This window comes from Oncorhynchus kisutch, linkage group LG14, assembly GCF_002021735.2.
Source record: "Oncorhynchus kisutch isolate 150728-3 linkage group LG14, Okis_V2, whole genome shotgun sequence".
Lineage (NCBI taxonomy): Eukaryota > Metazoa > Chordata > Actinopteri > Salmoniformes > Salmonidae > Oncorhynchus > Oncorhynchus kisutch.
Genome location: NC_034187.2, coordinates 34,981,838 through 34,994,811, shown reverse-complemented (window position 1 = coordinate 34,994,811; position 12,974 = coordinate 34,981,838). Strand labels below are relative to the sequence as shown.

Sequence of the window (12,974 nt, the reverse complement as noted above, 5' to 3'; positions counted from 1 at the left end):
GGTGGGACACGGGACACAATGCAGATAGTCCAGGTAGCCAATGTGTGGGAGCACTGGTTAGTCGGGCTAATTGAGGTAGTATGTACATTAATGTATAGTTAAAGTGACTATGCATATATAATAGACAGAGAGTAGCAGCAGCATAAAAGAGGGGTCGGGGGACACACACAATGCAAATAGTCCGGGTAGCCGTTTGATTACCTGTTCAGGAGTCTTATGGCTTGGGGGTAAAAACTGTTGAGAAGCCTTTTGGTCCAGACTTGGTGCTCTGGTACCGCTTGCCATGCGGCAGTAGGAATTTCTCTCTATGACTGGGGTGGCTGGGGTCTTTGACCATTTTTAGGGCCTTCCTCTGACACCGCCTGGTGTAGAGGTCCTGGATGGCAGGCAGCTTAGCCCCAGTGATGTACTGGGCCGTACGCCCTACCCTCTGTGGTGCCTTGTGGTCGGAGGCCGAGCATTTGCAGTACCAGGCAATGATGCTCTCGATGTTGCAGCTGTAGACCCTTTTGAGGATCTGAGGGCCCATGCCAAATCTTTATAGTTTCCTCAGGGGGAATAGGTTTTGCCGTGCCCTCTTCACGACTGTCTTGGTGTGTTTGGATCATTCTAGTTTGTTGGTGATGTGGACACCAAGGAACTTGGAGCTCTCAACCTGCTCCACCACAGCCCCGTCGATGAGAATGAGGGCGTGCTCGGTTCTCCTTTTGCTGTTGAACGCTGAGCTGGAGTCAATGAATAGCATTCTCACATAGGTGTTCCTTTTGTCCAGGTGGGAAAGGACAGTGTGGAATGCAATAGAGATTGCACCATCTGTGGATCTGTTTGGGCGGTATGCAAATTGGAGTGGGTCTAGGGTTCCTGGGATAATGGTGTTGATGTGAGCCATTACCAGCCTTTCAAAGCACTTCATGGCTACGGACGTGAGTGCTACGGGTCTGTAGTCATTAGAGCAAGTTGCTTTCGTGTTCTTGGGCACTGGGACTATGGTGGTCTGCTTGAAACATGTTGGTATTACAGACTCAATCAGGGGCATGTTGAAAATGTCCGTGAAGACACCTGTCAGTTGGTCAGCACATGCCCGGAGCACACGTCCTGGTAATCAAATCAAATCAAATTTATTTATATAGCCCTTCGTACATCAGCTGATATCTCAAAGTGCTGTACAGAAACCCAGCCTAAAACCCCAAACAGCAAGCAATGCAGGTGCAGAAGCACGGTGGCTAGGAAAAACTCCCTAGAAAGGCCAAAACCTAGGAAGAAACCTAGAGAGGAACCAGGCTATGTGGGGTGGCCAGTCCTCTTCTGGCTGTGCCGGGTGGAGATTATAACAGTATAATGGCCAAGATGTTCAAATGTTCATAAATGACCAGCATGGTCGAATAATAATAAGGCAGAACAGTTGAAACTGGAGCAGCAGCACAGTCAGGTGGAAGTTGAAACTGGAACAGCAGCATGGCCAGGTGGACTGGGGACAGCAAGGAGTCATCATGTCAGGTAGTCCTGGGGCATGGTCCTAGGGCTCAGGTCAGTTGAAACTGGAACAGCAGCATGGCCAGGTGGACTGGGGACAGCAAGGATTCATCATGTCAGGTAGTCCTGGGGCATGGTCCTAGGGCTCAGGTCCTTCCGAGAGAGAGAAAGAAAGAGAGAAGGAGAGAATTAGAGAACGCACACTTAGATTCACACAGGACACCGAATAGGACAGGAGAAGTACTCCAGATATAACAAACTGACCCCAGCCCCCCGACACATAAACTACTGCAACATAAATACTGGAGGCTGAGACAGGAGGGGTCAGGAGACACTGTGGCCCCATCTGAGGACACCCCCGGACAGGGCCAAACAGGAAGGATATACGCTATACGTAATCCGTAATCCGTAATCCGTCTGGCCCAGCAGCCTTGGTAATGTTGACCTGTTCAAAGGTCTTACTCACGTCGGCCATGGAGAGCGTGATCACACAGTCGTCCGGAACAGCTGATGCTCTCATGCATGCCTCAGTGTTGCTTGCCTCGAAACGAGCATAGAATTGATTTAGCTCATCTGGTAGGCTCGTGTCACTGGGCAGCTTGTGGCTGTGCTTCCCTTTATAGTCTATAATAGTTTGCAAGCCCTGTCACATAAAACGAGCGTCGGAGCCGGTGTAGTACAATTCAATCTTAGCCCTGTATTGATGCTTTGCCTGTTTGATGGTTCGTCGGTGGGCATAGCAGGATTTCTCATAAGCTTCCGGGTTAGAGTCCCGCACCTTGAAAGCGGCAGCTCTAGCCTTTAGCTCAGTGCGAATGTTGCCTATCATCCATGGCTTCGGGTTGGGGTATGTACGTACAGTCACTGTGGTGATGACGTCCTCAATGTACTTATTGATAAACCCAGTGACTGATGTGGTGTACTCCTCAATGCCATCGGAAAAATCCCAGAACATGTTCCAGTCTGTGATAGCAAAACAGTCCTGTAGTTTAACATCAGCTTCATCTGACCAATTTCTTTATAGACCGAGTCACTGGTGCTTCCTGCTTTAATGTTTGCTTGCAAGCAGGAATCAGGAGGATATAATTGTGGTCATATTACCAAATGGAGGGGCGAGGGAGAGCTTTGTATGTGTCTCTGTGTGTGGAGTACTGGTGATCTAGATTTTTTTTCTCTCTGGTTGCACATTTAACATTTTGATAGAAATTAGGCAGAACTGATTTAAGTTTCCCTGCATTAAAGTCTCCGGCCACTAGGGGCGATGCCTCTGGGTGAGCGGTTTCCTGTTTGCTTATTTCCTTATACAGCTGACTGAGTGCGGTCTTAGTGCCAGCATCCGTCTACGGTGGTAAATAAACAGCCAAGAAAAGTATAGATGAAAACTCTCTTGGCAAATAGTGTGGTCTGCAGTTTATCATAAGGTACTGTAGGCCTCCCGGGTGGCACAGGGGTTAAGAGCGCTGTACTGCAGCGCCAGCTGTGCCACCAGAGACTCTGGGTTCGCGCTCAGGCTCTGTCGTAACCGGCCGCGACCGGGAGGTCTGTGGGGCGACTCACAATTGGCTTAGCGTCGTCCGGGTTAGGGAGGGGTTGGCCGGTAGGGATGTCCTTGTCTCATCACGCACCAGCGACTCCTGTGGCGGGCCGGGCGCAGTGCGCGCTAACACAAGGTTGCCAGGTACACGGTGTTTCCTCCGACACATTGGTGTGGCTGGTTTCCGGGTTGGATGGATGTTAAGAAGCAGTGCGGCTTGGTTGGGTTGTGTCTCGGAGGACGCATGACTTTCAACCTTCGTCTCTCCCGAGCCCGTAAGGGAGTTGTAGCGATGAGACAAGATAGTAGCTCCTAAAAAAACAATTGGATACCACGAAATTGGGAAAAAAAAGTACTGTACTTTAGGCAATCTAGAGACATCCTTGCATTTCGTGCACCAGCTGTTGTTTACAAATATGCACAGACCGCCGCCCCTCATTTTACCGGAGTGTGCTGTTCTATCTAGCCGGTGCAGCGTATATCCCGCTAGCCGAATATCAATGTCGTCAATCAGACACGATTCCGTGAAACATAAGATGTTACAGTTTTTTATGTCCCGTTGGTAGTATATTCGTGATTGTACCTCATCTAATTTAATGTCCAATGATTGCACCTTGGTGAGTAATATTGACGTGATGGCAGCTTTCCCACTCGCATTCTGCGGATCCTTACTAGGCACTCCGCTCTGTGTCCTGTGTACTTGCGTCGGATCCTCACCCACTCCTCCAATGGTATGACATGATATCCTCCTATTAGCTAGCTAGCTAACATTATGCTGTTTTTAGCTTGCTACATAAATAGATATGCTAGCCTATTAGCCACATTATGACTAATATATATTCAATATTCTGTAATTGAAACTGAAACATTGTAACCTGAATGGAGGCAGCAAACAATGTACCAGGCCATCTGTGATTTACAACCTGATAGCAATATTTTTGGGATTACCAAGAAACGTGCCCCCGAATTATATGAATCATTCATTAATCAAACTTTTACAGATGCACAATCGAGAGCATCCTGTTGGGCTGAATCACCGCCTGGTATGGCAACTGCACCGCCCTCAACCGCAAGGCTCTCCAGAGGGTAGTGCAGTCTGCACAACACATTACCGGGTGTAAACTATCTGCCCTCCAGGACACCTACAGCCCCGATGTCAAAGGCCTAAAAGATCATCAAGGACAACAACCACCCGAGACACTGCCTGTTCACCCCGCTATCATCCAGAAGGCGAGGTCAGTATAGGTGCATCAAAGCTGGGACCGAGAGACTGAAAAACTGTTTCTATCTCAAGGCCTTCAGACTGTTAAACAGCCACCATTAACATAGAGAGACTGCTGTCAACATACAGACTCAAATCTCTGGCCACTAACAAATGGACTAAATAAAGGTATCACTAGTCACCTTTAATAACGCCACTTTAATAATGTTTTCATATCGTACATTACTCATTTCATATGTTTAAACTGTTCTATACCATCGACTGTATCTTGCCTATGCCTATCATTATTCAGGCCACTTTAATAATGTTTACATATCCTACATTACTCATTTCATATGTATATACTGTTCTATACCATTGACTGCATGTTGCCTATGCCTATCATTAGTCACTTTCAATAAGGCCACTTTAATAATGTTTACATATCCTTCATTACGCATCTCATATATATATAATGCTCTATACCATCTACTGCATCTTGCCTATGCCACACAGCTATCGCTCACCCATATATTTATATGTACAGTGGGGAGAACAAGTGTTTGATACACTGCCGATTTTTGCAGGTTTTCCTACTTACAAAGCATGTAGAGGTCTGTAATTGACACGTTCTGATCATAGTTCTTGTGTGTTTTCCTTGTTTTAGTGTTGGTCAGGACGTGAGCTGGATGGGCATTCTATGTTGTGTGTCTAGATTGTCTATTTCTATGTTTGGCCTGATATGGTTCTCAATCAGAGGCAGGTGTTAGTCATTGTCTGTGATTGGGAACCATATTTAGGTAGCCTGTTTTGTGTTGGGTTTTGTGGGTGGTTGTTTCCTGTCTTTGTGTTTTCTGCACCAAATAGGGCTGTTTCGGTTTTCACGTTTATTGGTTTTGTATCCTGTTCATGTTTGAGTTACCTTATTAAATTACCATGAACTATAACCACGCTGCGTTTTGGTCCGCCTCTCCTTCCCAGGAAGAAAGCCGTTACAGTAATTTTTATCATAGGTACACTTCAACTGCGAGAGACGGAATCTAAAACAAAAATCCAGAAAATCACATTGTATGATTTTTAAGTAATTAATTTGCATTTGGAAAAGGTCTGTAAAAACACCAGGCAATTGTTCAGCACAGTGCTTTAACACATGTATTTTGTCTGGGCCTTGGCCTTGGCCTGTGTGCATTACATCACCTGAAAAATGTCAAAACATTTTGCTTTCCTGCACACCTGGTTTACGTCCCTTCATCACTCTACGTGTATATTATCCTCTGTTCCCCCCCATGTCTGTGTGTGTAATTGTTCGTTACGTTTATTGTGTGACGCGTAAGGTTGTTTTTTTCCGGGTATTCTTTTGAACCCGTGGTATTGTATTGTTGTACATGATTTTGTGTGACAAGTGCGCTATTCGCTTTTGCCTTTGGCTGGAGTGTTGTGATGCTGTTGCTCCGACTGATTTGCTTCTGCCAATTTTGTAATTTTTTACATTTTTTATTTTTTATTTCAGCTTTATTTAACCAGGTAGGCTAGTTGAGAACAAGTTCTCATTTACAACTGCGACCTGGCCAAGATAAAGCATAGCAGTGGGAACAGACAGCTACACAGAGTTACACATGGAGTAAACAATAAACAAGTCAATAACACAGTAGAAAAAAAAGAAAAAAGGAGTCTATATACATTGTGTGCAAAAGGCATGAGGAGGTAGGCGAATAATTACAATTTTGGCAGATTAACACTGGAGTGATAAATGATCAGATGGTCATGTGCAAGTAGAGATACTGGTGTGCAAAAGAGCAGAAAAGTAAATAAATAGAAACAGTATGGGGATGAGGTAGGTAAATTGGGTGGGCTATTTACCGGTGGACTATGTACAGCTGCAGTAATCGGTTAGCTGCTCACATAGCAGATGTTTAAAGTTGGTGAGGGAAATAAAAGTCTCCAACTTCAACGATTTTTGCAATTCATTCCAGTCACAGGCAGCAGAGAACTGGAAGGAAAGGCGGCCAAATGAGGTGTTGGCTTTAGGGATGATCAGTGAGATACACCTGCTGGAGCGTGTGCTACGGGTGGGTGTTGCCATCGTGACCAGTGTACTGAGATAAGGCGGAGCTTTACCTAGCATGGACTTGTAGATGACCTGGAGCCAGTGGGTCTGGCGACGAATATGTAGCGAGGGCCAGCCGACTGGAGCATACAGGTCGCAGTGGTGGGTGGTATAAGGTGCTTTAGTAACAAAGCGGATGGCACTGTGATAAACTGCATCCAGTTTGCTGAGTAGAGTGTTGGAAGCCATTTTGTAGATGACATCGCCAAAGTCGAGGATCGGTAGGATAGTCAGTTTTACTAGGGTAAGTTTGGCTGCGTGAGTGAAGGAGGCTTTGTTGCGAAATAGAAAGCCGATTCTAGATTTGATTTTGGATTGGAGATGTTTGATATGAGTCTGGAAGGAGAGTTTACAGTCTAGCCAGACACCTAGGTACTTATAGATGTCCACATATTCTAGGTCGGAACCATCCAGGGTGGTGATGCTTGTCGGGCATGCGGGTGCAGGCACCGAAAGGTTGAAAAGCATGCATTTGGTTTTACTAGCGTTTCAGAGCAGTTGGAGGCCACGGAAGGAGTGTTGTATGGCATTGAAGCTCGTTTGGAGGTTAGATAGCATAGTGTCCAAGGAAGGGTCAGAAGTATACAGAATGGTGTCGTCTGCGTAGAGGTGGATCAGGGAATCGCCCGCAGCAAGAGCAACATCATTGATATATACAGAGAAAAGAGTCGGCCCGAGAATTGAACCCTGTGGCACCCCCATAGAGACTGCCAGAGGACCGGACAACATGCTCTCCGATTGACACACTGAACTCTGTCTGCAAAGTAGTTGGTGAACCAGGCAAGGCAGTCATTAGAAAAACTGAGGCTATTGAGTCTGCCGATAAGAATATGGTGATTGACAGAGTCGAAAGCATTGGCCAGGTCGATGAAGACGGCTGCACAGTACTGTCTTTTATCGATGGCTGTTGTGATATCGTTTAGTACCTTGAGCTCGGCTGAGGTGCACCCGTGACCGGCTCGGAAACCAGATTGCACAGCGGAGAAGGTACGGTGGGATTCGAGATGGTCAGTGATCTGTTTGTTGACTTGGCTTTCGAAGACCTTAGATAGGCAGGGCAGGATGGATATAGGTCTGTAACAGTTTGGGTCCAGGGTGTCTCCCCCTTTGAAGAGGGGGATGACCGCAGCAGCTTTCCAGTCCTTGGGGATCTCAGACGATATGAAAGAGAGTTTGAACCTACGTGGAGAGCTTGAAAATTCAAGCTACTTGGGTGCTGCCATAGAATTCCTTTAGAAGTGCCCATCCAAGAAGGCTCAAGGTCATTGGACACAATATCACATTATATCTACTGTAGCTTTGATTGGACAGATCATGTCAACATCATACTTTCAGAATCTTAGCTAGCAAGCTAGCAGTCATCATTATGAATCAAGCCGACAATCTACTGGCAAATCCTTTTCAATCCTTGTCATATGAAGATAAATTATGAAGATAATTTATAGAGAAAACATATCAGTGCTTATCGGCCGTTGCACATAAACATTACACAACAAGTTGGAAATCTTATATTCAACAATGAGTGTTTTGGAAGGAATTAGCGGCTGACTGCAAGCAAGCATTAGAGTGGGTGTGGGTGTGGTATGTGTGCCAAGTCTAGAACCATTCAAGCTAAATGGGTAAACATTCAACTGTTCCAGCTATCCTTTCTATCAACCATATTACTTCAAGACAAGCAAGCAAGCACACTATTTTCTTTAGGATATGTAATTTTCGAGTATTCAGTGACCTTAGACACCGCAGGTGAATTATAGCTTCCATGTAAGAAAATAGCTCTAACTACTACCGACGGGGAATGGTTATGAACCGAATTGCGTTGTGGTTAAAAGCTTATATTTACCGCATGAGGTCGCTATAAGAGCTGCTTATCTGTAAACTTTTCTTTGCCATTTACCAGGCAAAATATCCCCATAAATATATTTTGAACAACATAAACTAGACTAACTGTATAATTATTATTGTTCGAAAAATGTCCCCATCGTGCTCATGGAATAACCTTCTCTGAAGAGGAAGGTAGAGAGAATAATTGTCTCAAACTCTTCAAATTGTAAACCAGTGAATTCATATCAAAAGACAATGATTATAAACACAAAGGCTATTTGTATTGCTGACAGTCACACCCCAAAAACGTATAAGAAGAGGTCTCAGAGGTGTCGTTTCTGGGATGTTTCTGATAAACTGTAGGTTTCCATTTGATTGGAAGGCTGAACAGGTGGTTTGGGAGATGAGCAGTGTTGCCCAACGTCACAATCGGTGGTGGTATAAATTCCCCCGGGTTTGTCCTCCAGTCATTTATCTTGAGAAAAGCCTGAGGTAGGATAGCTACATTACGCGCAATTGTTGTTGTTAAGAAACCGATAACAAGATGACTAAAATGTTGATGGCTTACATTGGATTTCTTCTCCTTGCCATGCATTTTTCATCACAGGTAGACCTTTTCTTCTAATTTACTTTTTTACCATGTTTTGTTTCAGATTAACCCAGATTTTAATTAGACTACCCATTCTGGAGAGCAAATGTATTTCAACAGGACCGGTTCAACTTTCATTGTGGCTTATTAATCAGGCATTTGTTACCATAAATGTATGATTTTCGACATTGACAATCGAATGATGGCGTGTATAATTGACCTCAGATGTTTTCAGTCAGTATGATTGACAACATGTTGGCAAAATCTAGTGTGCCAGCGCTATGTGGAACGGTGACGCCTCTTCAGATAGGTTACTGAGTCGTTGATCTAAAGTTACCACGTCATGCGTAGGCTGGCTAATTGTAATTTAAGCGCGACGGTATTTTTAAAAATCCTACCCTGCGCAATTAAAATGCAGGACGTTGCCCATTATCCTATAGGCTATGGAAACCGTTGTCCACAAGGTGATGGCACTTACAACATGTCTTAATTAAGGTGCACATTGTTGGGCTATATTTCCATAGAGCTATTGTGTTTTTACTGCCTAGGCTACTCCGTGTGCCTAGCTGAACGTTTACCCTTTGAAAAATTAGTCGTACGAAAGTGAACTCTTATTGATAATTGTCCCGATTCGTCAAATGTTTCAGGTTTACCTGTTTCACATGTGACAAGCCCCTCTGCTCTCCCGTTTTAGGTCCACGCGCAAAACACTACCACACAGTCCCCTGCCATGAATGCTACGACCAGAGCTGGCGGTGCGAGTTCCAACATGACCAAGATGCCCGATGTCACCAAGAACAACATTCCCAAAGGAGCCAGTGCATCCTTGCAGTCCAGCTCGGTTGCGCTCATCATACCCATCATGGTGGGGGGATCACTACAGGGGTGCTTCTAGAGGGATGTTGCGCAGTGAATCGACACCGGCAAGACTTGAACATCAGCGGCCGAGATGGGGCAAACTTTTTTTACTAAGAGCACATTTTGTATATACTTTTCAGAAAGGCAGTCATGTGCGCTCCTAACCGAAGAGATTCGGTGGAGTTCCGTGCTGGACGAGAACTCATTTCTACTTCACTGATGGGAGTTGTTATTTGCCCTCACACCTTCAAACCAGTAGGCCTTCACACCTCGCACACTGGCCCCATGCCCATAGGCCGAACTGTACGGTCCTCTCCATGGAGGCAGTCCATGATGAGTATGTACTGTACGGAACTCTGCTCTTTGAACCGTTTGGTCCCGCTGTTCCTGTGTAGACACCAGGGGGTAGTTTAGTAATTTGTTAAGAAGTTAACATATCTAAAGAAATGTTGGTTGAGGCACTTTGAAAATAAGGTATAAATGAATGTGGCACAGGCTTGATGTACACTTGTGATTTATTTCTAGAATATGGCATTGTATGGGTTAGCATGTGAGATTTAATTGTATAAATCATGATGTGATATGCTTAGATTTGTTTTTAAGGCCAGGTTCAATTAACCTTTAAAATGTAGGATACTTGTGACAATTTTCTTGTATAATAAAAATATTTTAACATGATGTTTCTTCTCCTGTCTCTAAATTCTAAAGCTTGACCTGACAAGTAATTTGCTCTGTTCCACTTGTGTCCAGCCCCTTTATTGATCACATGGCTAAACCCAGGGATTTCCTTAACGTAGACTAGGTGTGATGTGCCACAAATTAAATTCTTATTTTAGAATGGGGTATAGGAATGTTCACCTTCGGCCAGTTGTAGCATTTATGCTATGTCAACTAGGACCTTTCTTGCATTCCTTGTGGCCAAAACAGTTCAGTTTCCTGACAGTTGACTCACTTGCAGGCTGCTTTAATTAGATTTACTTTACCCTAGCTACATTGACCTGTGACCAGTCCATTTACTAACTAGCCTACAAAGATGTTCAGGGGAAGGCTGGCAATAAAGTATATATTTGAACTAACACTAGTTTCTGGACACTGGGTCTGGTTGGTTGGCTCTCAGCCAAAGGGATGCAAAACTTTTTAGACTGACACCTTACACACAGGCAGATGTGGTGGATTGAGATGCATTCAATGCAACAAAAAAAACATCTTAAACTGAGTTTGGTGGGAATTTAATACTAATTGACCTCAATGGGTTTGAAACAATGCTGTAGATTGGTCATGTTCAATTTGTTTTTTGGGCTTGTATGTTTGGCATTAATGTGTCAGTTTGTAAAAAAAACATTTTAAATAAGCTGCATACAGACGTCTCTTTTGCTTTCTTGAGTAAGGCAGATCCAAAACGCAGGTGTTTCAGCCTAGCTCAGTGCTTTTGTGGTGGGGTAGCCAGCGGAAATATGTAGTGCGTGTCGGTAATGTTCTCTAGTTGCACCATGATTATCCCTGTTCTGTCACTTGTGGGGAGGAGAGACCTTGAAAATTAAAGCACCTTTGGTGCTGCCATAGTTACATTAGAAGTGTCCATCCGAGAAGGCTCAAGGTCATTGGCCACGGATAACGTGATTTTACATAATTTTATCTACAGTAGCTTTGATTGGAATGTCAACATACTTTCAACATCTGATCTAGCAGTCATGAATCAAGTCGACAATCTACTGGCTAATCCTTGTCAAATTAAGAGAAATGATAGTGCATCGGTGCTCATTGGACATAAATATTACACAATTTAGGCAGCCACAATTGGTGGCTGACAATACTTTTTTGCCCCACTGTACTTCCTTCCTAGTAAAACGGTAGCCATTTGATTACCTGTTCAGGAGTCTTATGGCTTGGGGGTAAAAACTGTTGAGAAGCCTTTTGGTCCAGACTTGGTGCTCTGGTACCGCTTGCCATGCGGCAGTAGGAATTTCTCTCTGTGGCTGGGGTCTTTGACCATTTTTAGGGCCTTCCTCTGACACCGCCTGGTGTAGAGGTCCTGGATGGCAGGCAGCTTAGCCCCAGTGATGTACTGGGCCGTACGCCCTACCCTCTGTGGTGCCTTGTGGTCGGAGGCCGAGCATTTGCAGTACCAGGCAATGATGCTCTCGATGTTGCAGCTGTAGACCCTTTTGAGGATCTGAGGGCCCATGCCAAATCTTTATAGTTTCCTCAGGGGGAATAGGTTTTGCCGTGCCCTCTTCACGACTGTCTTGGTGTGTTTGGATCCTTCTAGTTTGTTGGTGATGTGGACACCAAGGAACTTGGAGCTCTCAACCTGCTCCACCACAGCCCCGTCGATGAGAATGAGGGCGTGCTCGGTTCTCCTTTTGCTGTAGTACACAATCATCTCCTTAGTCTTGGTTACGTTGAGGGATCGGTTGTTATTCTGGCACCACCCGGCCAGGTCTCTGACCTCCTCACTATGGGCTGTTTTGTCGTTGTCGGTGATCAGGCCTATCGCTGTTGTGTCGTCTGCAAACTTAATGATGGTGTTGGAGTCGTGCCTGGCCACACAGTCGTGGGTGAACAGGGAGTACAGGATGGGACTGAGCAAGCACCCCTGATGGGCTCCAGTGTTGAGGATCAGTGTGGCAGATGTGTTGCTACCTACCCTCACCACCTGGGAGCGGCCCGTCAGGAAGTCCAAGATCCAGTTGCAGAGGGAGGTGTTTAGTCCCAGGATCCTTAGTGATGAGCATTGAGGGTACTATGGTGTTGAACGCTGAGCTGGAGTCAATGAATAGCATTCTCACATAGGTGTTCCTTTTGTCCAGGTGGGAAAGGACAGTGTGGAATGCAATAGAGATTGCACCATCTGTGGATCTGTTTGGGCGGTATGCAAATTGGAGTGGGTCTAGGGTTCCTGGGATAATGGTGTTGATGTGAGCCATTACCAGCCTTTCAAAGCACTTCATGGCTACGGACGTGAGTGCTACGGGTCTGTAGTCATTAGAGCAAGTTGCTTTCGTGTTCTTGGGCACTGGGACTATGGTGGTCTGCTTGAAACATGTTGGTATTACAGACTCAATCAGGGGCATGTTGAAAATGTCCGTGAAGACACCTGTCAGTTGGTCAGCACATACCCGGAGCACACGTCCTGGTAATCAAATCAAATCAAATTTATTTATATAGCCCTTCGTACATCCGCTGATATCTCAAAGTGCTGTACAGAAACCCAGCCTAAAACCCCAAACAGCAAGCAATGCAGGTGCAGAAGCACGGTGGCTAGGAAAAACTCCCTAGAAAGGCCAAAACCTAGGAAGAAACCTAGATAGGAACCAGGCTATGTGGGGTGGCCAGTCCTCTTCTGGCTGTGCCGGGTGGAGATTATAACAGAACATGGCCAAGATGTTCA

The 12,974-nt window shown here is 45.2% G+C and overlaps 1 long non-coding RNA gene across 1 annotated transcript; it reads left to right on the top strand.

Moving 5' to 3' along the window:
• Positions 1-8,481: 8,481 nt before the first annotated feature.
• On the top strand, positions 8,482-10,177 carry LOC116353368 (uncharacterized). Its single transcript, XR_004202775.1, has 2 exons — positions 8,482-8,743; positions 9,420-10,177. It is a non-coding gene; the product is annotated as an uncharacterized LOC116353368 (long non-coding RNA).
• Positions 10,178-12,974: the final 2,797 nt, after the last annotated feature.